Below are 26,404 nucleotides of genomic sequence, written 5' to 3'. Positions count from 1 at the left end.
TGCAATTTTGGCACGTAAAATGAAAGATGACGAAGATCTGCTTGCTTACATTCAAAGTATTCAAAGTATTCAAGAACGCTGGACTTTGGAAATACGAGAGCCTTTGTGGAAATTAGTACCAGTATTTTACCACATTTTGTGTCAAGGATTGCCAGAACAGGTACAGAGACAGCTCAAGAAATTAGCGGCAATGGAAGCGAAGCCATGGGCAGAGATACAGTTGACTATCGCGCATCATTGCAGGTTGCTGCAGGAGAAAAATAAGAAGAAGGAGGATGCTAGGAAACTTGAGGAGGCTAACTTAGTACAGACGAAATTGTCAAAGTACGCCATAGAAGGAGCTGTACTGACAAGCAGAGAAGGGTTGGAAATGCAGCAAGTAGTGGGTATATCACAGCGAACAATCAACGTCAATCAGAGCAAGGAGGGAATGGGTTCGTGCCCAGAGGCAGGGGAATGGGTTTCAGAGGAAGAGGTGGTTTCCAGAATAACCAAGACAGGTTTCAGAATATGCAGCATGACAATCAAAATATGCAAGGAGGGCAAGTTAGAAGGCTCCCTCCTATATGTTGGACATGCATTCTGACAGGGCACATGGCACAAACATGTGGGAGCAAAGGTTATGTACAGAATGGGCAATTACCATTGGAGGCAAATCTTGTTCCTTTTTAGTAGACACTGGGCCAACTCGCTCATGTATACGAGAGGGAAAATATACCATTGTCAGGAAATGCCATGAATGCTCAGGGCTTCTCTGGAGCTACAAGCAGAGTTCCTTTTACTCATGAATTACCAGTCTCTATAGGAGAATGTGACATGTCTATACAATTATTGTATTCAAGGCAGACACCAGTTAATATTCTGGGACAGGATCACGTGATGAAGTTAAATATGACGATCTCCTTCAGTGATGAATGCATAGTGTGTTCCACTCCAGGGATACGTTATCTGAACGTGGGCAGATTTATCATGAGGTTTACAGGGCAAATGCTCTGCGATGGATGCCATTAGAGCCAGAAGTCTTTCTATATGGGCTACGCATTTTGCTGATGTGGCTACTCGGTCTACTGGAAATGATTATGAAGATACCTGATGAGTTCTTGTTCAGACCACAGGTACCTATGGACAAATAGAGGACAGATTATTCCCTTAGAATTACAGGCAGCTATAGTGCGAGGGGAATTGGCATGCTCAAATGAACCGATGATGAGGGCAGGCCATGGAGAACGATGATTGCCTTTGGGGAAGGGTATAGATTGACTGACGATTGCGTCCCCTGCACACTTTCTGAAAGGCGATAAGCCTAAATGAATTAATCAAAGTCTTTAGAGTATTTTGACATATAATAAGTGTCTCTTTAGATTCAAAGTTCAACTGCGCAAAGATTCATAAGAAAATTCCATAGACGGTTTCCTTTAGAGAAAGATGGTCTTCTCCTTTTTATTGATTTTTTCTGTTTGCCCAACGCGTTTCGATATTCATATTCTCTTCATCAGGGGCTTAAGTTTCAACATAAATTTCCAAAGCATCTATGAAGAACATATATAGATTACAGATTAATCAGTTTTCTTACTGTTTTTCAAAAGAATCACACCTAATTAAGCAAAAAAGAGCTTACTTTGACGAATAACTAACAATTTTGAGCATTAATTATTTTTGCAGTCAAACAAAGACTAGTCTAAGATGGACAACATGTCCTTTGTGTCATTGTTACCTAATAATGCTTAGGTATGAATCATCTGGTAATAAAACATTTACAAAAACCGTAAATTGTTAAGTAATTTACTATGTGACTAAAGGGGCCCAACTTGAATGTATTTACAGAAAAAATGAGTGAATTGGGCTCTATGTCAACTGTAGTACCCTACTCTGGCTTTGTGTGTGAAAATAACCTAATCAAAAAAAGGAATGTGGAAAAAAGAAGAGAGCAAGAGAACTCACCCTTCTACGAGGTTCTGAAGAGAAAACTTTGTAACAGGGTGTAAAAATAAATCCTCAGGGTTTTCAATTAAGTAGACACATAATGGTCAACATGCTCCTATGAGAAGAAAGAAGGTTCCAGTTTCCTAAGGGAGAATAAGTGTGTTTTTAGAATAAGTGGGTAAGTGATCATGGACATTAAGAGGATGCCCATCCTTAAAGACTTACTTGTTACGAGGTCTGCAGTGGAGATGCGGCCAGGAAGCGCAGCTTTTTGACCGCATCTACCGCGGCTCTGTTTATAAATGGTAAGTATGGCGTGTGACGTCACACGTGCATGCGCAAGCGGCGTCAATGATAGTGACGTCACTCGCGCACACGGGAACGACGTCAGTGTTATGCAGATAAATGTTGGAAATGTTATTGAAGGAATTGAGTGGAAATGACGTCACTCTCGCTCTCGCAAGCGACGTCACATCATGGGTAAGAATGAAATAGCTATAGAAGGTCTGGAGAGACGTGGCTGAGGAACTAGTTGAAAAAAAGGGTGTGTGCGTGAGTGGCGTTTACACTAGTGACATTACTTAAGGCGCGTATTGGCTAATAATGGTAAAGCAAATAATGTAAGTCTCCAATTGTAAAGCAGGTAATGGCCTGGAAATAGCCTAATGGAAAAGAATAGAAAGGAGTTAAAGGGTGTAGAAAAAAACACTGATGTGAGTAAACAAGCTGTTGTTTAACCAGGCAGCCATTAAAGAAATAAAATAAAGTATAATGGAGAGGAGTACTGAGTCTAAGATGAGGAAACTCCATAATAATGAAGCGGTAAGAGATGAGAGAGAAATGAGTCCTATACCATAATATGTTAAAGATACAAACCAACCGGTGGGTAGCCTTCTTATCTGCACATGGCTACTATATTTGGCCGATGATGTGAATTAATTAATATGGACTGGGTTAAGGATAGTAGAGGTGCTATTGCATTGAAAATAGCCAGGGTATTGAACTATTTACAAGTGTAGGTGAAATAATTACATAATGGAGAAGTCATTTCCATAATTGTCTATCCCAAGACAGATGGGTGTACAATCTTATGTGGACTTCTATAGGTGTTTTAGAATTGACTGCTTTCTTACCCCAATTGGAACATTTACATCATGATTACAATAGCATAGCAGTAAAAACATGGTTAAGATTTGCACTTGGTATTCTCAAAAAATGTGAATGTATACCTACAAAAATGGCCCTAGGTAATATTCTTCATTTAAACCTAGAGGGGTCATAGCATCTAGTTTGTTGATCCAAAATAGTTCCCTTTGTGCCAATAATTTAGGTAAGTTACCTCCCCTACCGAATGGACGTATGACTTCCAGTATTGCTAGTCTCATTTGGGAGACATTATGTCTCATGTCTCGAAAATGTCTGAAGACAGGTGAATTTATATTCTTGGTCCTGATGCATGATTTGTGTTCCGTCCACCTGTCTTCGGCCCTTCTGTTGGTTTTCCCAACATAATATTTACCACAAGGGCAGCATATTGCATAGATGACATTTTTTGTGTCGCATGTCGCGAAATTCTTTAGAAAAATCTTCTTACCTGTTTATGGATGACGTATATGATCGCCTTTAATCAGGTTGTTACAATGCTGGCAATGCAAACAGGCAAAGGTGCCAATCTTTGGTTTGCTTAGCATCCTCTGTGGTGTTGGTTTCATTCTTTCTGCTCTTATCAGTTGGTCTCTAAAGTTCTTTCCTCGCTTATAGGCCATCATGGGTGGATCGGGAAATAGACGTGATAAAGTGTCATCAGATTTGTTTAATCCCCAGTTTTTGTGAATGATTCTTTTTATCCGAAAACTCTGACTAGAGTACATGAGCGTGTGTATTAGGTTTTTGTCCTCAGTCTTTTGTTTTTCTTGTAAGAGTGCATTTCTGTCAGAGCTTCAGTGCGTTCAATAGCTTTGTTGATAATTTCTGGAGGAAATCCTCTGTCTTGAAATCTTCTTCTCATGATGTTATATTCATCCTGTAATGTGTTGGTCTCTGAGGTAATCCTTTTTTGCTCGTAACAACTGATTGTAGGGTAAATTGTCTTTCAAGTGTTTTGGGTGGTGACTTGCATGATGTAGGCAACTATTCACATCTGTTGGTTTTCGAAAGATTTTTGTTTTAAGGTTTGTGCCAGTATATTCCACTGTGACATCTAGGAAGTTCACTGAGGGTTTGCCAATTTCTATCGTGAACCCTATTCTTGAGTTGCAGGTGTTCAGATAATTCCAGAATTCAAGGAGCTCTGTTTCTGTGCCTTTCCATATTCCAAATATATCGTCGATATATCTTAACCAAATTTGTATTTTGTTTTTCCAGGTAGGGTTGTCCAGTACATGTGTTCTCCTGTAGTGGTACATGAAAATATTAGCATAGGATGGGGCCACTGAGGACCCCATTGAGGTCCCAGATATTTGAAGATAATATTAACCGTTGTACCTAAAGTAGTTATTGTAGAGAATGATGTGGAGCAGTTCAAGAGCAAAAACATTTTGGATGTTGACCTCTCTGTGTGACAACAGGAACCATTCCATAGCATCAATGCCTTCTGAGTGTGGGATGCTATGCTATGCTATTGTAATCATGATGTAAATGTTCCAATTGGGGTAAGAAAGCGGCCAATTCTAAAACACCTATAGAAGTCCACATAAGATTGTACACCCATCTGTCTTGGGATAGACAATTATGGAAATGACTTCTCCATTATGTAATTATTTCACCTACACTTGTAAATGGTTCAATACCATGGCTATTTTCAATGCAATAGCACCTCTACTATCCTTCACCCAGTCCATATTAATTCATTCACATCATCGGCCAAATATAGTAGCCATGTGCAGATAAGAAGGCTACCCACCGGTTGGCTTGTATCTTTAACATATCATGGTATGGGACTCATTTCTCTCTCATCTCTTACCGCTTCATTATTATGGAGTTTCCTCATCTTAGACTCAGTACTCCTCTCCATTATACTTTATTTTATTTCTTTAATGGCTGCCTGGTTAAACAACAGCTTGTTTACTCACATCAGTGTTTTTTTCTACACCCTTTAACTCCTTTCTATTCTTTTCCATTAGGCTATTTCCAGGCCATTACCTGCTTTACAATTGGAGATTCACATTATTTGCTTTAACATTATTAGCCAATTACCCCCATAAGTGACGTCACTAGTGTAAACGCCACTCGCAAACTTGCCCTTATTTTTCAACTAGTACCTCAGCCACATCTCTCCAGACCTTCTGTAGCTATTTCATACTTACCCATGATGTGACGTCGCTCGCGAGAGTGAGAGTGACGTCATTTCCACTCAATTCCTTTAATAACATTTCCAGCATTTATTTGCATAACACTTACATCGCTCGTGCGTGCGCGAGTGACATCACTATCATTGACGCCGCTCGCACATGCGCTTGTGACGTCACACGCCATACTTACCATTTATAAACAGAGCCGCGGTAGATGCGGTCAGAAAGCTGTGCTACCTGGCCGCATCTCTGCTGCAGACCTCGCAACAAGTAAGTCTTTAAGGATGGGCCTCCTCTTAATGTCCATGATCACTTACCCACTTATTCTAAAAATGCACCTATTCTCCCTTAGGAAACTGGAACCTTCTTTCTTCTCATAGGAGCATGTTGACCATTATGTGTCTACTTAATTGAAAACCCTGAGGATTTATTTTTGCACCCTGTTACAAGGTTTTCTCTCCAGAACCGTAGAAGTGTAAGTTCTCTTGCTCTCTTCTTTTTTCCACATTCCTTTTTTTGATTAGGTAATTTTTACACACAAAGCCGGAGTAGGGTACGACAGTTGACATAGAGCCCAATTCACTCAATTTTTCTGTAAATACATTCAAGTTGGGCCCCTGTAGCCACATAGTAAATTACTTAACAACTTACGGTTTTTTGTAAATTGTTTTTACTAGATTATTCATACCTAAGCATTATTAGGTAACAATGACACAAGGGACATGTTGTCCATCTTAGACTAGTCTTTGTTTGACTGCAAAAAGAATTAATGCTCAAAATTGTTAGTTATTTGTCAAAGTAAGCTCTTTTTTGCTTAATGAGGTGTGATTCTTTTGAAGAACAGTAAGAAAACTGATTAATATGTAATCTATATATGTTCTTTATAGATGCTTTGGAAATTTATGTTGAAAGTTAAGCCCCTGATGAAGAGAATATGAATCTCGAAACGCGTTGGGCAAACAGAAAAAAATCAATAAAAAGGAGAAGACCATCTTTCTCTAAAGAAAACCGCCTATGGAATTTTCTTATGAATCTTTGCACAGTTGAACTTTGAATCTAAAGAGACACTTATTATATGTCAAAAAACTCTAAAGACTTTGATTAACTCATTTAGGCTTATTGCCTTTCAGAAAGTGTGCAGGGGACGCAGTTCTCGATAATTTGGATTTCTTTGTGTTTTCTATTGTATTCCTGCCTTGATACCAAGGCGGTGTTCTTCTCTCCTGCAACTAGAATATTATTACTTTACCCTAAAAATGTTTATTGTCTATTTTTTATGGAATTCCTACTGAAAAGTGGTGTGCGAGTGTAATTCTGTATTTTGTCTATAGATTGACTGACGTCACAGGTGAAGATTTGCTTAAAGATGATCCATCAGATGATGAAGCAGTATTCGAAATGAGTATTACATATTGGATTAGAATAGAGAGAAGGGAGATCCCACAGTGAATGGTGATAGTACCACAGCGCCCATCATTTTTTGATGATGAGGACATGAAAAGGTGCCAACCTCTTTTTGGACTACAGGCCCCAATGATGTAGGCCTATTAAAGGGGGTGGGAGAAGTTAAGATTAAGCTGAAACCAGGACCAAATTTACCTCGAGCAAGGCAGTACCCGATGTCTCGAGAGGCAGATGAGGGTATTTTTAAGAATATATCGGCTATGATGGAACAGGATATTTTAGTGACTTCAGACTCACTCTGTAATACTGCTGTGTACCCTGTGATGAAATCGAAAGCGGGGTTGTGGAGATTAATTCAGGACATGAGACCAATTAACCAGATTGTAGAGGCAGAGTTTCCTCTAGTTCTGAATCCTGTGATAATTTTATGTAGTATCCCCACAAAGGCACGATATTTCACGGTGATTGATTTGAAAAATGCATTTATCTCAATCCCATTGCATAAGGACTCTCAAGACCATATGTAATTTCCTTTTCAACAGGCTAAATTGAAGAGTACTGGTTTGCCCCAGGGGTACTGTGGGTCTCCATCGATCTTTAATAGGGTCCTGCAGATGGACCTAAGCAATATCGATTTACAAAGTGTTGTGCTGCAGTATGTAGATGACATTTTAGTTTGCAGCACGACAGAAGATGAGTGCAGACGAGATTCAGTTAATGACTATCCTAGCAGACAAGGGATATAAAGTGGATAAGGAGAAATTGCAATATTGCCAGTAGGAGGTGTTGTACATAGGCCAGATAATCTTGCATGATGGAAAGAAAGTTACACCCGTAAGAGCTGAGGCAATTATGACAACACCACAACCGCACACGATAAAGCAGATGCAGCAGTTTCTGCGGTTGTGTAACTATGTTACAGCAAGGGTATTTGATTATAGTTCACACAAGAGACACCTTTGCAGGCTGTAGAGAAGGAGCCAAGTACCCCGACCTCAACTGTCTCCCCTATATTGCCTATCTGTTGGGAACCAGAGTGTGAGACATGTGCAGTACCATTGAAAATACAGATGCCGAGGAGAATCCTGGAAGCAAGGTTCCCATTAAGAAGGCCATACCTGCATACACGACAGTATGATGGCCATTTGAATGAGATCCCAGAAGAATCAGAGCAAATGTCTGGAAGAGAAGAATGGTGACGTCCCACGTAGCCGGACTGACGTACAGAGAAGAGGTGCAAAGATAAGAGAATGAATATATTCTATAAGGCATCAAGAAAGTATCAAAGATAAGTGAAATCTTAGGCTCAAGATGAAGAAATGTATGCTACAGAAACGATGAAGATATCAAGTCATTTTACATGTGTACATATGCAAAGAAATGCAAGCAGACAAAGTATACTTGAGGCTAGCTAAGTAGTGAATAGATTGCGGCATGCACCAATGTATACATATATAGGGGTGAGTAAAGACCAGAAAAGAAAGGCCTCTTTTCCAGCGTGTCGCAGTTGAAAAAGCAATTGAATTACAGAAGTAGATCGCAGGAAGGTGAGGCTGGATCAGCCCCAAGAAGCCAAGGTCTTATCGGACTGGGATGAGCAGACATTAGTTACAATCGTGTGAAAGAACGAAACTCATGTTCAAAAGACATGGACAAAAACAAGGAAGACGTCATAGATGTTTTAAAAAAATAGTATTTTAAATGCACCAGCGCTCACATTTGTCATCTTCAGTCATGTGGAAGCACACCTATGCATGAAGGCAGAGTGTGCCTTCACTCCCCTGAATTCTCCAGAGCAAGGAACATTTACAATGCCGAGTTCAAAGCCTTAATTGACGCAGACCACTGAGGTGATAATAGATGATATGCTAATTGGTGGGAAGCTATGGTTATGACCAGCTCACCAGCATGTCGAAGTCCAGCCTGCATGCTGCTAAACGTAGGTGGAAAAGTACTGACGAATGTAAGAGTACCAACCAATTGTAGGGGGCCGTGTAATTAAGGGCCCTATAGTTTGTGTAGCCAATGGGACGTTGTGTATTTAGTGACGTTCATTGTGACCTGGTTAAGGGGAGGGCTTAGTTGCCCCACCTAATGTTAAGGACCCATCACTTTCTAAGACTGTTATGGAATGTATACTTAGATGTTCCCTAAGACCCAATCACAATTGCCACTAGGTTTTTGTAGTTTGCCACGTAGGATGACGTTAGTGAATACGTAGGTTAACGTCATCAATGATGGATTTTTGCTATAAGTATGATTATTTCATGAGAATCATTGAGACCGTGCTGTGAGATGTCCGGTGATGTCTGTTGTACTCCCTGTTTTAGATAATTAATATTAAAACAGTCTCCTTTTTGCCAACTACCTGAGTCATTTCGATTAGTGATATTTGAATAACCTCTGCATCCCATTCATCTCATAGTATTGCTAACTTGTCTTAGAAGGCTGATGCGAATCCCCCAGTTCAAGGGTTTAAAGACAGCCCAAGTGAATCAGAAGAAAATAGAATGGACAGAGGAAATGGAGGAAGGGTTTGAGGAGTTGAAAAAAGCAATTTGTACAGCTCCAGTTTTAGGAATTCCCAATTATTCTAAGGAGTTCTTCCTGTTTTTGCACACAAATGGGACAGTTATGGCAGCAGTGCTTAAGCATAGGACTACACTTGGGTATAACCCTCTGGCATAATATAGTGGGATTCTAGATCCAGTTCTGAGAGGACACTTTCCTTGTTAACAATCGCTGGCAGCAGCCGCGTTTGCTAATGAGACGTCTACAAGCATTGTGATAGGGTGTTCTATGATGATGTTTGTTGAGCATGCATTGTTTGCTGTTTTGGAGAAACCTAAGGGCACACTGATGTCTCTGAGGGCTTCTGCGTATGAGGTAGTAATATTAAATCCAGCGATTAAAATAGTCAGGTGTAAAATAGTGAACCCTGCAACGTTAGTATCCGAACCTGTGACAGCAGATGAGCAAGTGCATGATTGCTCTAACTATGAAGACTTCTATGAAGAGATCCCAAGGGTGACGGAGAATGCACTTGCAGGGGGGGGGGAGGTTCTCTTTATTGACGGATCATCAAAAATTTATCAAACTGATGGACAAAGGCATTCAGGTTCAGCTGTGGTAAGGCACAGAGCTAATGGGGATTTAAAGTGGTAGCAAGTGCAAGACTACGTCTCACCTTTCGGCACAGGCTACAGAATTGGTGGCGCTTATTGTCACACTCAAGAAACAGGAAGGACAGGATGTGCCGGTGTACAGTGACTCCACCTACGTGACGTCAACCATGCACGCAGGGCTAGCACGTTGGAAAAGGAGGGGCTACCTCCGAGCCGACGCACTCCAGTGCAACACGCTGCATTATTGGATAGGCTTATTAAAGCACTACAATTCCCAGTAACCATTGCAATAGTTAAATGTGCAACACATACTAAGAGAACAGACTTAACTCATTCGGGAACAAAGCTGCAGAGGAAGAGGTCAAAAGGGTTGCATATTCTGCAGATATTTCCAGTTTTGCTATGCAGATTTGAAGGAAAAAGTGACTACGATTATGATTGTAAATGAAGGATTTAATCATTTGTCCAGAACACAGTTGATGGAAGTTCAAGGCAGTACTCCTCAGGAAGAGAAAGAGCTATGGACATGGAAGGTTTGTTCTTTATCCCCCTCTGAAGTATTGTGGCAACACGACTGTACTTGAAAGCCGGTGATGCATGAAGCCTTATTAATGGTAGCGTTAGAACAGATACACTACCCTGCGCAAGTAACTAGGGAGAGTCTCAGTGCAGCTATGGCAGAAGACTGGTTCATACCAAACCTGTTAGAACATGTTGCATTCTATGTAGTAAATTACATCGTATGTCAAAAGTTTACCATTGGGCACACATTGCGAACAATCAGAGGAGTAATTCCTCGACTGAATGATCCTGTTCACCATTTACATATTGATTATGTTGACATGCTGCAAGTATGTAGTGGATATAGGTATATGATAGTGGTGGTGTTCCCCTTTTCAAGATGTATTGAAGCTGGTCAATGAACACACCCTGATGCTGCTTACGCTGCAACATTTATAGTCTGAGAAGTCTTTCCTAGGTGGGGAGTATGTGAGGTGCTGAGATCCGACAATGGGCCCCATTTTGTTAATGAAGTATTTGAACAGATCAGTTTATTGCTTAGTATTGAACACAGGTTTTCTTCTGTTTATCACCTACAAGCGAACGAAATATGTCAGAGACTCAATGGTCTTCTCAAAGAGAGAATTGCCAAATTGAAATTAACATTGAAAAAGGGATGGCTGTATTGCCTGTCCCTTGCATTATATGCATTAAGGAATCAGCCTGGGTCTAACCACCACCTCACACCCCATGAGTTAGTGACGGGAAGGTGAATGAGAACAGCCCCGTCCTCTCCTTTGAGGAGTAGAAGTGATGCCCAGATGACTGCAGAATTGTTAGGAAATTAGCTATGTGCGTATTTAACATGTATGACCGCTAGTATCGCTGTCATTTCAGATCAACTCAAGTGTAAGGGGTGTCGGTCTCAGGACACAAATGAAGACCATTCAGCAACCGGATCTAAAGAAATACCTGTACCCAAATTATTTGTTGAATATCCCATTTTAATATGCAACTTCACTATGAAGTAGCATGAACCCCGATTTACTGGACCATACATAGTGGAGAATATTGCTCCATCTGCAATAAAAGTCCAAGAAAGTTGTGCTTGTATTCACTTTTGGTGACGTGAGGCCGTATACTGGTGAGACTGGAATACCCCCACCCAGTTTGGAAGCCAGACAAGAAGAAGCAGTTCAGCACGTGCAGACTCGATCGATGATGAGGAAGAAGGATGCTAAGACTGCTGATTAAATAAATGCAAGTGTACATTTGTACTGTGGCTTACCGCAGACACTCTTTATAGATATTTTAGCAGGAGTGCAAAAAGTAACTGTTCTCAAGCCACAGGAATCATGTCGATTTGAACTTTAGAAAGTGCTGGTGTGCAAAAAATGCCAGATCTTGACTTCATATTTGAAGACTGGAAAAGGGAGCAGTTGCCTTATTCGTTTCTCACTGAGTTCCTCTTTGGTCAGATTCATGGCACTGTCTGATGTTGATATCCATAGACTCCTTCTAGCTGTCTTCATTTTTATACTCCGAGCTTACCCTGCTCTTGTTGGGCATAGCAGTGACATTTGTACTTTTGTGCAGGATCCTAAGAATGGCCTGCGATTAGAAGATTGTTGGCTGCGAAAATTGAGCAAATTAGGCAGCTACCTGAGCATCTAACAAGGCCGTCTAATTATAAAGGTTTTTTTCTTCCTTAAAAGTAGTACACGGGCACAATGTGGTCAGTTGAAAATGATGCAGTTCCATAAAGTGAGCAGACTCAACGACGTGTTGAGAGACACCACTGGTGGAGTCTCATGTACTGGTGCATAATATATGTGTGCAGAGCATCTATCATTTTATTTCTTTTTTTGCAAATACATGCCACTTACCTTGCTGGTCCCAGAAACGAAGGAGTTCATTTGATTCTCCCCAATCCAGTAACCTATGCAGAGTTAGAAGTTGTAAGGAAACCAAGGACATACATAATTATCCCTACACCATTGACACATGTATGGTCACCTATTTCTCTGACAAGTGTTCCTATGATTTCTCCTGTAGGAAGGATGATGACTGATATACTCCACAAGCATTATGCATGCATTCTTCTGGCAAGAAAGAGATCCAATAGAAGTGCAAGGGAAGATGATTATATGAGTTAAATAATTATCTAGACAGTACAGCACATTTGGAGAACAACAAGTGGTATCAACATATGAAAGAGGTGGGCAAAAGCCCTTCAGAGGAGAATTGCTATGTTTGTGCTCTCCTACCTTATGCTATGGGGAAGTCTAAGGTATTCATAGCTATAGAGATAGATGTCCAAACAGTTCATTGCTTGACTCACCTTGTACTCTCCCATACAAGAGGTCAATTCCAGGGTGGAACAGCATCCTTTGTATGGGTGACTGAATGGTCAGCTCCAGAAAAAGATGATAATGTTCAAGATTTGGAGACAAGAGCAAAAGCACACACCAGAGATCATGTGATAAGATATGAGCGAACTGGAATGAAAGGAGCAGGAATCAGATGGCAGATAAATAAGAAGCTCAATTGTAAAGGAAAAACTGGTGAAGAAATATGAAGATGCCAGATGCAGATCTGGGGAACAGTGCTTTCTCCAGATGGCTGGAAAGAAGGTTTATTCATATGCAGAGCTGTGGCAGTAACAGGAGATCACAAACCAGTTATAGATCATGTGAAAAATGGATGCAAACCTCTCTAGCCAAAACTTGCAAAGTTGCTGACATGGGTCGAAGACAAAGGAGGCCCATTGCAGATAGTGCGTCTAGCTAGTGCAGAGCTATGCTTCAGAAATAATGGCACAAGAAAAGTTGGAGAGAATCAGCAGTGCGGTCGAATCTTTGATGTACTAGGCAATGTTCCCTGTAATTCGCTTGGCTGTGTGGTCGCGCACCTTTGACTCCGAAGCCACGCATTCTGTTTTCTTTACTGCGCACGTTAGTTTTCCTGCCCTCCCTTCATCATCATTGAATCACAATGTGTATGTGTATACTTCATGTGTATACTTTGTGTATACTTCATCCAATCAACGACCTCATGGACCTCTGCACAGTCACTCTCACACCAAGCTTCATGTTTATAATATGACTGGCATTTGGCTGTAGCAGCACTTGCCTGCACGTGCGGTGCTGCTACAGCCAATCAAACATGAACCTCTGCACAGTCACTCACACCATGCTTTTAATATGATTGGCTGTAGCAGTGCTTGCCAGCATGTGTGGCTCTGCTACAGCCAATCAAACATGGTTGCTCCACTGATGCTCCCTCCCACTCCAGTCCGACCTCGTGCCTAAGGCATGACACCTTGGTTGGAGCTCCCCTGTGTGGTGGCTGTGATTGCTGGTGCTCCAGCCTTTGTTCAGGCCCATACGCTACTTGGCACTGGCAGTGAGCACTGCAGTGGCACGGACCGGCCCTTTACATAACCCTTTGCCTGGGACAAGTGAGGTGAGTACTGCGCTGAGTGCATGCATTATCTGATCTGACAATCACTTGCGAATAAGAAAGGCACTAGTGTACTATTTGTTCCCCTCAGTCACAAATGAAGGATAGGGTTGGGGTTGGGAGGAATGCTGTGTATTAATGGGAGCGGGACCCGTTTGAAGTGGTGGTGGAGGCCGAGGGTTGGAATAGCAGGAGTATCCAGGTCCAGAATGCCGCTGTAGTAGTCAGTCAGTCACTCCATATGGCCTGGTGGGGGCTGGAGGCGGTGCGGTAGCTGCCTGCTGGTGCTGTGGGGGATATATCCAAGCTCCTGGCCTGGCCAATTACTGGAGGAAATATTCACCATGTAGGGGAATATGAAGTGCGTCATGGAATGGCCCCCGGGCAGCCAGGGACAAATCTCTTTAAAAAAAGGCAGGTGGCACTGGCACACGCAATGATTTGGGTGGGATTGATGGGTACCCCACCCGTCCTGGGCCACCATCAGCATGGGAAAGTAGGCAAAATGTATGGCTGAGCAGTGAGCACGGACATCCAGGCCAGTGAACTACTGCAGGGAGGAGAGAACCGCCATTAAGGGGGATCTAATAGGTTGCCTGGTGACTGGGAAAAGGTAAAAGGCAGTGCACCAAATACATGCGCAGGTTCGTATGTATTCAGAAAACGGTCAAATAAACTGTACGCCGTCGGATCAGTATTTACTTTCATGAAGTCATGCTTCTGGCATTAGGAGGGAGTGTTACTTACCTACCATAATCTGAGGCACCAACCGCACCACCTGTGTTCTGTGGAAACCATTTGGGACTCGAAGTCGGGCAATGGTCTAGCCAGTCGGGAGACCCCATGCGGCTTTAACCCCCCCTTTGTGTTTTGGAAAAACTGTGTGCTCTTTGTGAATTTAAGTATTGCTTCTCCCCAATTTTGCGTGGTAAATTGTGTTTTAAATTGTAACTTTCTGAGTTGAAAAGGCAACACTGCAGTGCAAACTGCATGCAATAGTAATCTCCTAGAAAGCCAAAACGGAATCACATGTCACGTGCGCGGTTGCCATGTGAATGAGGAAGCGGGTTTATAGCATCAATGGTTTCTTTGGCACATAGCCTTTATAGTACCCTACCCGTATTTGTCCGTAGGGTGGAGTGCAGTGCACCCCTAAAAGCTTGGTCATCCAGCAGGTCCTTAGGCTCCCTATTAAACTGCTATTCCAGATCTTGGTGCAGATCTTGGTGTAGGTAGTCTACAGTTTATATCACTGTGCTTGGCAATTTTGCAAAATCGTGACGGGCAAGAGTGTTGCTGTTGATATTGAAGAACTGGTGGATTCGAACACTGATACTATAGGCTGACAAAGACTGAATTCTTTCGAAAGTTTGAACTACGCCTCTGTTTTAAGAAGAGAATAGGAAATGATTAGTGATTAGGTAGGTGTGCATATCCCAAAAAAGATCAGCTTTAGTAAATTGGTGCTAAACTGCGTCTCTCCAGTTCAGCCACACATCAGGGGGTGGGCAACTGGGCATTGCACGATTCCTAGTGATAGCCTCGACATCCAATGCATCAACAAACCATAGCATAGAAGAAAATGCATCGAAAGCAAAACCATTGAATGCATTTTTTTTGTTCATTTTTTTACCCCCCTTTTTAATGGTTTAAAACACATTTTTAGTAAACTAAACCCTTTACCATTGAAAAGAAAATGTGATGGGTTTTTTTCGATGCATTTTTTCCTTGCATTTTTTCCTTCCTTGGTTTGTCAATGCTTTGTTTTAGATGTAATGACCGGATACCCATTGCACATTATCTTCCCTGTTCTTGCACCGAGTTCTTCAAAAGAAAAACAAAGTACGATAGCCCCACCTGCATTTCAGTGCACATTCAGCACTTTGAAATAAAAGACGGTGATTGCATTGCACGAACGGGCCTGCTGTTGTCGTCCGCATTGGGCCCATCTGTTTGGTGTTCCACCAGGCATTGCTGAATTGTTGCTTGACAGACATCACATCACCTAAAGAAGAGAACATTCAAGGAGGCCTAAGAGCACGCACCCATGCTTTTGCACATATGAGCCACAGCCCTGAGGAGCACTGACTCTGTCCCTCTGGCAGCCCTCCCATGTCCAGTATCCTTGCCTGCGCCACATATACAGATCTCTGCCATTCCCATGCCAATATCAATTTCTATTTACTGTCAAAGCATAGATTGAACCCGTGTTCCTCTTTAACATCCTGCCGCAGCAAGTATAGATCGTACACCCCAGCCCACATCAAATAAGTGTTTTTTGGACTGGCATTTTTGTTGCAATATTCTGTAGCCTGTGTGATGTTATATTATGCTTGGGTTATACAGCATTTCTCCTGCTATTGGCTATTTATGTTTTGGTGTGTTTTCTGATGAACTAATGGGCTCTCTAATGTGCTAATGTACTATAAGCGTCCTCCTTCCATCCTGGCTCTTGTAATTGTAATTGGTTATTTATAATGCGCTTAATAGAGTTTTCTAAATACGGACCGGGGATCGAACTTGTGTTGCTCTGAGTTGTCTTGCTTCCAAAGCGAACTTGTTGCCCTGAGCTATCCTCTCTTGCCTCTTGTGCGACACCAAGTTCTTAGTCTGCTGTTTTCTTTTTTCCCTGGATCATACTTGCAATTTGATACACTTGATGGCCGGGTCCGTCCTCACTCCTCAGTGGGTGTCCATTAACTACTTCTGCTGGTTAGGGAAGAGACGTCTTCAGTTGGTTATGCCAGTAATCTTACCAGTCCCTCACTCCCAAGATCATGTTCCACTTCCAACATAATTATATTTATTGTTCAGGTTGAATCAAACAGTAAAAAGAATATACAAAACTAAACCCTTCCTTGTTCAAGTGTTGCCTCTTGCTGGACCTCTGCTTTGACTGTACAAGTAAGTGACCAAGCGCCCCCTCTCTTATGATGCTCTTTGCATTCTTTTCTTGGCAGACATTCTGAGACTGTCGGTTTGACTTCCGGACCTGGTACAATCTGACATTACATGATTTACTTTAATTTATTTAACCGTCCATCCGTACCCCCTCTCTTTAGTCATCTTTGTCATTAATCATGTTCATGTATTGCTTATTTCCTCCAACCAATAGAAAGCATTTCCTTTATATTCCATAGGTTTTGTGGAATGAGAATGCAGGAGCTACTGTTGCGCTACTCCTCTAAATATTAATTTGTGAGGCAGAGTCTGTGTTCCACCAGAAGAACCAGACTCCCTTCTTGTACCAATCCATCATAAAACAAAAGATCTTGCTAATGTTTTGAGATTTAAAAAGACACATTTACAGATGAGTTTTAAAATAGAACATCCAAATGTCCGTTGGAGTAGATCTTGTTGTGCCACAAATTTGCATTCCTCGCTTGCAAAGTGGATCACTAAACACTTGATGTGGCGGCCCGGCACGATGGCGCCGACCACCACCGGCACTGCATCACTCAGTTGCACACAGAACAAAAAAACTGCCTTCACACAAATATTATTTGGTGCACACAGCCAAAAATAATTAGAGGGAACATTGGTACCAGTAATGAAGGATGGGACAGTAGTGATAGTAGATCACTACTGGGCCTGTGAATCCAGAGCATACATGAAGCTGTCCAGATATTGGGGAGGACTGTGTCCTATGGTGATTGTTCATGTTCCAGAATTAGTGATTCTGAGGAGTGACCTGAACATTGGTGAGTTTCCAAAAGTAGATGTTCACCTGAGAAAGAAGAAATCAATTGGATTCCTTATTTGAACAAGGAGGGAGAATTACTTCTCAGCTAATTCGATAGAAGCTTTGAACTCTATTCCGTATGAACACAGGTTGTTCAGACAGACTTCAGCAGTACTCGCAATAATCTTCATTCCAGGGATCCATACGATGGCAAATACCAAATGGTTACAGATAACCAGATGGGAGCTCCTCTAGATGATCAATACTACCATAAAGGGATTCAATGCTATCAAGGAAGAGCTGAGGGCCAAAATATTGATGACTCTTCAGAACAGATAGGTCCTGGATATGATTACAGCTATGGATGGTGGTGTGTGGGGCAGAATTGGAGAATCATATTGCACATTCATACCTTCTCATGATGACGAGAATCGGCCCTTGGCAGAAGCCATAACAGTGTTGACAAATTTGCACGTCAAGATGGAAGATGAAGTGGAAGACATTGCAGATGACAGCTGTTTTGCATCGATCTTCTCATGGGTTCCACAAGGACATCGAATATCTTCAAGTTCCTTGGAGCCTTGTTGGTGATGATCATGTTTGGATTCTGTGTGGTCAGAATAATAATTACACAGTGCAAGAAGACCACAAAGAAAGCAACAGTAATGAAGAGCATGTTTGATGTTGAGTCTGGATTCAAATCCAAAGAGTTGACAGATGAGGAAATCAGAGACTATGTAAAGGCCAGTATTCATACACCTGAAGGAACAAAGTTCCTGTATCCGAAGAACCACAAGAAGTATGTGGGGAGATGAATCTACTGCAGCCCGAATGAACAATGTAGTCTTATGACCTGGAGTGTTGATGAACATGTGAAATCATCAGGAGTCTGAAAGGAGTGATGAACATATGCACTCCAAAGTAGCAAAGGAAGATGTCTAGATGTGAAGACTGATGGGAGAGTGGTCGATAAATCAACCAGAGGGGGGGAGTGTAGAGGAGAAGTCGAGTACCTCTACCAGAAGTCCCGCCCCCATTCTTCCTATGTGTTGGCAACCGGAAATTGAGACATGCGCAAAGCCAATAATGGTACATATACTGCAAAGAGTCCTTGAAACAAGGTATCCATTGAGAAAACCCTATATGTATCCTCTGAGAAATGACGGTCGTCTGAAGGAAGTTCCAGAAGAAGTGTGAACATTTGTGAAAAAGAAGACTGGTGACATCACAAGAGGCTGAAATGAAATGATGCACCTAGAAAATATGCCAATAAAGAAAGAATATAGACTTTATAGAATCTGATGACGAAGTAGCGAAGTAAGCAACATTTCTGGAGCGAAATAAAGATTGTACGTGCGGAGAAGCACTGAAGAAAATGCAAAGCCATTTTACAAATGTACAGATGCAGTAACACAAGTAGACGAAGTAATCATGAGGCTGACTACATAGTGTATAGATAGCAGGCTGTGCCGTCAATGTATATATATATATAGGAATTTATAGAATCTGGATGCTCCATGAAGCATTTTAGCAAACTTGGACCCCGTGAATGACGGGGCTGGAAGTGTGGCGCAGTTGAATAAAATAGCTGACGGCGAATGAAGATTCAAGAAAGCTTGCCTGGCCTAGTGTCAAGAATCGTGGCCGCCAAGGGCCTGGTTCTCTATTCGAGAAGGTACAGTGAACGTGAGAAGCGAGCTGAGCTCCTGTTTGAGGTGTAATGGATAAACACTAGAAGGGTCAAGATTTCTTCAGTTAATAGCATTTAATACAACAAACTAGCTCAAAACGTGTCTCTAGTCACATGGTCAGATGAAAATAGACTTTGGAGCGAGCTACACCGAGACCAGAAGATAAGGCCATGCCTTCACTCCCTTTTATTCTCAGGCACAGTGAGCCTTCGCAAGACCAAGTTCAAACAAAGTCATTGAATGGCAGACCACTCGAGTGATGATGGATGTTGGGATAATTGGATGGGGAGGCATAACCAGGCCAACCCCCCAGCCCATGGGGTACCAGCTTGCGTGCTGCTAGCATGTGGAATATTCCAGAAGGGTACAAGCATGCCAACCAATTGTAGAGGGACACATATTAAGGAGCCCTATAGTTTAAGAAGCCAATAGTTTATTGTGGATTAGTCTAACATGGACGATGACTTACACTTGGGATGGGCTTAGTTGTCCACCTGTTCTTAGTGGCCCAATCATGACCCTATAGCCCATATAAAGTATTCTTAAACATTCCCTTTAAGCACATCACATCCCCTAGTAGGTTTTCTTATTTTGACATGACACATTTTTAGTATAAAGTTGTGTTTTTTATTAAATCTTTTCGAGAACTCGTTGAACGAGCTGTGCGGCATCCGTTGATGTCCACTGTACTCCCTGTTTTAAAGACTTGGTATTAAAACAGTAATGTTTGCCAACTTCCTAAGTCAGTCTGATTATTGATGTATGAGTAAGATCTGCATCCCCATCCATCTCAGATACTGTTACCTCATCTTAAAGGACCCTAACGGGTTCACTTTATTGTCCGCCGATTTCTCATCCGAATTGGGTGTTCTCGTCTGAGCCTTTTTCTGGACTTGAGTACTCACAAACCTGTCAGCAGCCTTCACAAGCTCCCTAAGGTCTGTGGTAGTCTTGTCCACAAGATACTGGTGTAGGTCAACCTCACCATTTTTCAACACATGTTCACACGCAATCAAATTGTACATCCCTTTAAATGTGTCAATTTTGTTACCAGTCACCCACCTGCTCAGATATTTCAATGACAAGTGTGTGAACGTTTCAAATGTCTGCCCATTTTTCTGTCCGAGCTCTCTGAAGCTCTGGGGTTTTACAGAACTTCTTGAGGAGGGCTGCCTTCATGCTCTCATAAACAGGCCTTTCCTCAGGAGTTAACTGAAGAAGTGTATCAGTCCCTGGTGTCGGTAAGAGACTCATCAGGGCTGCACACCACAGCACCTCATCCACCTCCTGTAGCTGGAATGCCAGCTCGAGCGCTTCAAACCAGTTGAAAATATCCTTCCCCACCTCATATGCCTGTACTACATTTTTGGGTATGTGCCGTTGGGGCTTATCCCGGGCACTCTGGTTTGAGCCACTACTGCTGTTGTTGCTAGAGGCGGATCTGTTGGCCACTTTCTGCTCTTCAAGCACCAGTTTGCACATCTCTTTGGTGACCATGTCCCACTGTTTCTGTTTCTCTAGCGCTAGTCTTCTCTCCTCGAGCAGGAGCTTTCTAACAGCTACCGCAATTTACAGCCGGAACAATTACTGGGCCACTTAGAGACTGTGCTGAGGCCTGGGACCTGCGGGATGCCGCACTAACCCCTGTCCTCACTGACAATCTTGAGTGGTGAGAGACACTGCTCATGTGTTCATCCTCGTCATTTACCCTCTCCAGGAGGTCTTGTTCCTTCTGGTAGACAGGGCCTATCCCATCCCCTGGGGTCTTCTCCCCGACTGCACTCACTTCTACCCAAGCTTGGAGGCTGGTCAGCAACTCAGGTTTATTAAACTTAGTGCTCTGGGGGAGGCCCCTCTCTTGACATATGACATGCATGACATCCTTGGTCATGTCTTTTATAGTCTCCATGTCAAGCTCCATGACCATTATTATTACCTACCAGTGACTAAACGTTGCCTGCAACAGTACTTTTATCGTTGGGTGACTAAGCTGTGCTCAAGGCTCCAAATGATCCGACTGCTTGCCATCAATGTGACAAATCAACTTCCAGGGAACCAGTGGTCCAGGGATGAATATCGACTTCTAAATCATCAATCAACCCCACACCACTAGTACACCAGAAGGGATCCAAACAGATTGGAATACAAGTGAATTATAAGATCTCCATGTCCAATTTTGGTAATGTGGATGGAACGGCAGACTTATCTCTGCAAGGTCGTGGATCGTTGGATAGTTGCAACACAGCAAAAATACAATTATTATCCAATGATTAAATGGACTGTCCAGTCAAGGTTGTATAAAAATATCTACTTTATTATTACAACAGACAGTTCTAGCTCACTACAACATACAACCCACACTGTAAAGGAACACAGAGGACAGACAGTTTCACGAAGCAAAGAGATGCACTCTGGATACTGACAGGAGGGTATTTGGTAAAGTAATTAGTCTTACAGTTCAAGGTTATTGGTTTCAGTTCCAAGTGGCAAAGGGTCATGACTGTCTCCAGGGGCCTTTCGGAGAAGGACTAGGGAGGCAGAAACACAATGTAACTGGTGCTGAAGAAGTTCTTGGTGCTCGACAGCATTGAGGTGATTCCAGGGCACTTCACAGCCCTTGAGACAGAGTTAGTGGTGGTAGACAGCTGAGGGTAACAGATGGCAGGCAGTTCAGCAAGCGAACCTGGATGGACGTCTGCAGGCTGTCCGGTGCGGCGTCTCTGGGCCACAAATCTTTGTCTCTGTGCTGGTTGGCAGATCTGGAATGTTGTTCAAGGCTGTTTGGAATGCTCCTGTGACTGTGGCATGACAACAGTCAGAGGCGCAGCCAAATGCGGTTCGAGGACTCGACTGTCTCAAAAATGTCCTCAAACTGTAAGAGGATTCAATTCAAAACTACAGCTAAGTCAATGCCTAGTCTGGGATACTGAATGGAAACCCTTATTGATATATCTTTACGTCCAGTTCATGCGTTCTGGATGACTACCCCTATATAACATCCCTCTCTTGGAATCCCCCTGACCCCACTGAGCCAAGAGGTAGTTCTGTTTTGCAAGTTTAAAGGGTTTATTTGATAATTTAAACAATAGATATATATATCACACTTTATAATAAATTAATAATTGAATATCACACTTAATCTGAGCAGTAATCAATAATGGATAGTCCGGCACTAGCACACTTCTTTATAATCAATGATGAGTGGTTATAGGATGGATAAGATAGCAACAATACTTTTATGGTTTCAAATGGATGCAGGGTGGAATGAAATTGCAGTACAGAAATACTCAATATGATTTCAACAAAACAATGTAATCACTTTTCTCTGGCAATCCACTCCCCCCTTTATGCAATGCAAGGAAATGGAAGGAAAGCACACAGTTCTCGGAAATGCAATCAAATGTAATTCAGTTCACCCCGGCAAGCTTAGACTACAGAAGTTTGAAACACAGGCCCAAAATGCTTTTATATGTACTGGCAATGAAGTGAAAAATATGCTAAAATGCTTTTAATTCCCTCTAGAGGTTCAGGGTGAGTGGTATCTAGTTAATATTAGTCCAGGCTCACTCTAGCAATGATTCAGGGATGGTTCTTAAGAGGCAAACAAATTTTTAGCAAGGAAAGCAAGGAAGCTGCTGTTTTCACACGTGGCTGGATTTTTAACCAAAAATCGCAAATCGCGGTAAAATTCACGAATGCGAGAATCGTGATTACGGCAAAAGTATGAGGAGTAGGACGTCGGTTCTAGGCTTGGAAAGGTGAGATTCTAAGCATTCAGAGGAAAGTTAAACCAAGTTCCTAGCCCAAACGGTTCCAGAGATACGGACGATTAAATAAAGGTAGTTTTTTTGGATTTGAAATTTTAAAAGTTCAAAGCGACAGGTTACAGCTTGCAGATAGAAAATGACAGGTGACAGCTTTTAGGCAGTTCTGGTTAGATAAAAATAGATTGAATTATATTATTTTAACTAAGAGATTGGTTCTGCACAGTTCTGCTAGGTACTCACAATATATTTTTGAATTAGGCCTCGCCACGGATCTGGTCAGGTTTTGGACTGGACTCCGGTCTGGTCTGGGTCTCTTCACAGTGATCTGGGTCAGCTCTCTGGTTCTGCTAACAGCGGTCTGGGTCAGCTCTACTCTTCTGGTCTGGCCTCTCTGGATTCTGGATACTGCTCTGCTTTCTAAGTACTGCTACAGGTTCTGGAGATTGATGGATTTGAAGTCTGGATCTCTGGATGTTGTATGGTCCGGCAGCATGCTCCGCAGCAAATGGAATTGAATGTCTCTATCTGTCCTGACTGTCTGCTTTTATGTGTTTTGAAAGTGGGTGTGTGTGCAGCATCACTGGCCAGCCCCTCTTTCAACTTGTCATTGGCCCAATTCTCCCCTCTCCCATGATTGGGGAAGGAACTGTGAGTCAGAGTGATGCTGTAGGTTTTATGGGTCAGAGGATCCTCCCCTGGTCAGTTTGCCCACAAATCTATATTTGATTCAAAATGCACATTTCTCAAATGCATAGTGGTTTGTCATTGCATGTACATATTACCTATCACATGAGGTAGTCTCTGTCCCAAATCTGCTCTTCCTAGGAGCTTGGGTTCAAAAATGGCAACATATTTCACTTTTTAGTCGGGTTACCAATATTTGATTTTTCCCCGCATTTACACAGATGTGCCCATGGTGTGTGGGCATTAGGTGGTGGAGTGTCAGATTTTTAACATACATACATTTAGAGTAATATCCTCTTTTCCGCTAAAACCCCCCTGAACATACCACCGGGTCCTACCACGTCTTCAAATGTGCACAGAAAAATCACAAGAATAATGATATCACTTATAAAATTTTCACAAGTCCGCTCTATGAATGATCTAACTTTTTAGATTTATGTTCTGGCCTCAAAGGGGTGTGGTTTCCCCCAGCACAAGGTTGAATTTCTGGTTTTTCCAGTTCTGCCAAGCCAGCTTGCTCTCACAGGCAGTGCTCCTCCCCTTTCCTTCCAGGAGGAAGCCACTTTTACGACCCCCATAATAAAACATTTGCCTGAGTCAGGACAGGGCTTTGTTCAATTTCCTGCAGAGCCCAGGTAATTCAATCAGAGAAGTGTCATATCCCTTTTGGTGGGAACAGCAAAAGGCAGCTAGGCCTGGGAACACAGCTGTTGTGCAAGTCTCAACTCCTGTCGGGGGTAGCTGGTGGGCAGAATTCAGTTTCATTAAACCAGGTTTCAGATAAAATGTCACTTTTTGTTCCCCAGTTTAAGTCAAGACAATCTTTACATATGCAGCTAGAATGCTGATTCTAAGTTCAAAACTATGACATTTTAACAGTGACAAACTATGTGGCAGTCACAAGTCTGTCCCTCAGTTTATTTACACATTTCGATTTTTGGTAATTTTAAATCCAGTTTCAGTTTAAGCCGCTGCAGACCTGCAGAGCTCAGCCAGTCTTGTTATAAACCTTCAAGTCACTTCAGAATATAACTTTACATTGTATCCACCTCTTAGTAAGTCTTTCTTTGGCCTGCTTTGGGTTCAATTTTTCAGTTTTACACCAAAGTCTGGTGGTTTTAAAACGCCGGCTTTCTGATAGTGGTGAGTACTGGTAATGCAACCATTTTTGGGATTTAAGAAATGAATTCCTCACAGTTCTAGGTTGCTTTTGGCAATCAGCATTGCCATTCCCAATGGTTTCAGGCTACTGTGTGGGTAGTCCAATGGTGGTTTTAGGCAGTGCCCTTCTGTGCCCATAACATCGGTAAAAATGGGTGGCAGCCTATTCTTCATGCATTTCCCTGGGCATTTTCTGGGAAGCTCTGGCCGTCATGATGTTTTCAATGCCAGTACTGCACAGTTTTTGTGGTAGGGCTCGGATGCATGGGTAAAAACATCCCACAAGCCCCCCTCTTGCGATGGCCATTCTGTTTCACTGATGGAACTCGCAAGATCTGTGATGTTTCCCTCATCTTCTTCCGGTAGATGGCACAGTTCTGCATCTTTTCCTCCATCCGGTACTGATCGATCGGTTCTCCTCGCCGGTCCTGATGGGAAGATTGGGCAGTACCCCGGGCCCCTTGCGTCTCTGCTCCCGGTCTCCGGATCGTCCTCCCTGGCCAGTCTCAAGGTTTTCTTTCTCCTAGGACGACAAAGGAAGAGCGGCAATACCTATTCATAGACATTATTCCCCCACCATTGATATAGTGGGTTGGCATATAAATTTATAGTCAAAACATATGAACATGCACATTTCTTTTTGCATTCAAAAGCGAAAACACCCCCATTGAGAAACTCAGAATTTGATAGGCGATATGTAGGATATTTTAAGTTAGAACTGAATTAATCTGAGACAGTACCCTCTAGGATTCCAGAGGATTCCTCCAGTTGTTGCAGAGTGTGCCTGGGATGGCAAAACTTCAACTGGTTAATGTGGACCCACTTGTCTTCCCCCTCTGCCAAACCGCCTTTGGGGATGCGGATCTTGTAGGCCACAGGGGAGATCTTGTCTATAATCTCATAGGGTCCCTTCCATGTAGGCAAACATTTTCGCTGTTTGGCCTGGTTCCTTTGGAAATTGTATAGATAGACCCGGTCTCCCACCTGATATTCCTTCCTGGAAGTTTTCAGGTCATAGTGGGTCTTCATACTCTCAGCTGATCTTTCTAGATTCCGCTGAGCATAGGCAAAAGCATGTTGAAGGTGTTTCCTTAAATTCTCCACATACTCATGAGTTGTGGAGGCATTCATTAGTGTCTGCTCTTGGGTCCTGTAGAGCAAATGCTGCGGAAGCACCATCTTGCGTCCAGTCATCAACTCAAATGGTGACATTTTGGTTGCAGATGAAGGGGTAGATCTGATGGCCATTAGGACCAGAGGTAATCGGATATCCCAACTTGGCCCAGAATCTGCCACAAACTTCTTTAATATGCTCACAATGGTTCGGTTATATCTCTCTACTGCCCCAGAAGAAGCTGGCCGGTAAGCAATATGCAACTTCCTTTTGACCCCCAGTATCTCCCACATCTTTGTCATTACTTCACTGGTGAAGTGGCTACCTCTGTCTGACTCAATCCTTTGAGGTAGACCAAAACGGGAAAAGATGTGGTTAATCATCAAGGCAGCTGCCGTTTCTGCCTTGCAGTTTGGGGCTGGGAGACATTCCACCCACTTGGTAAACAAGCATGTCACAGTCAACATGTACTTATTCCCCCTAGCAGAGCGAATCACGGGGCCTACAAAGTCGATTTGCAAATCTGACCATGGCAGTGTCATCCCGCTCTTTTGGAGGGGTGCACGGTGCGTGAGGGATGATGGCTGAAATTGTGCACAC

This window comes from Ambystoma mexicanum, chromosome 3q (assembly GCF_040938575.1).
Source record: "Ambystoma mexicanum isolate Mex_15411 chromosome 3q, UKY_AmexF1_1, whole genome shotgun sequence".
In the NCBI taxonomy this organism is placed as follows: Eukaryota; Metazoa; Chordata; class Amphibia; order Caudata; family Ambystomatidae; genus Ambystoma; species Ambystoma mexicanum.
The sequence above is the reverse complement of the archived record's forward strand: the minus strand, read 5'-3'. Positions refer to the sequence as shown.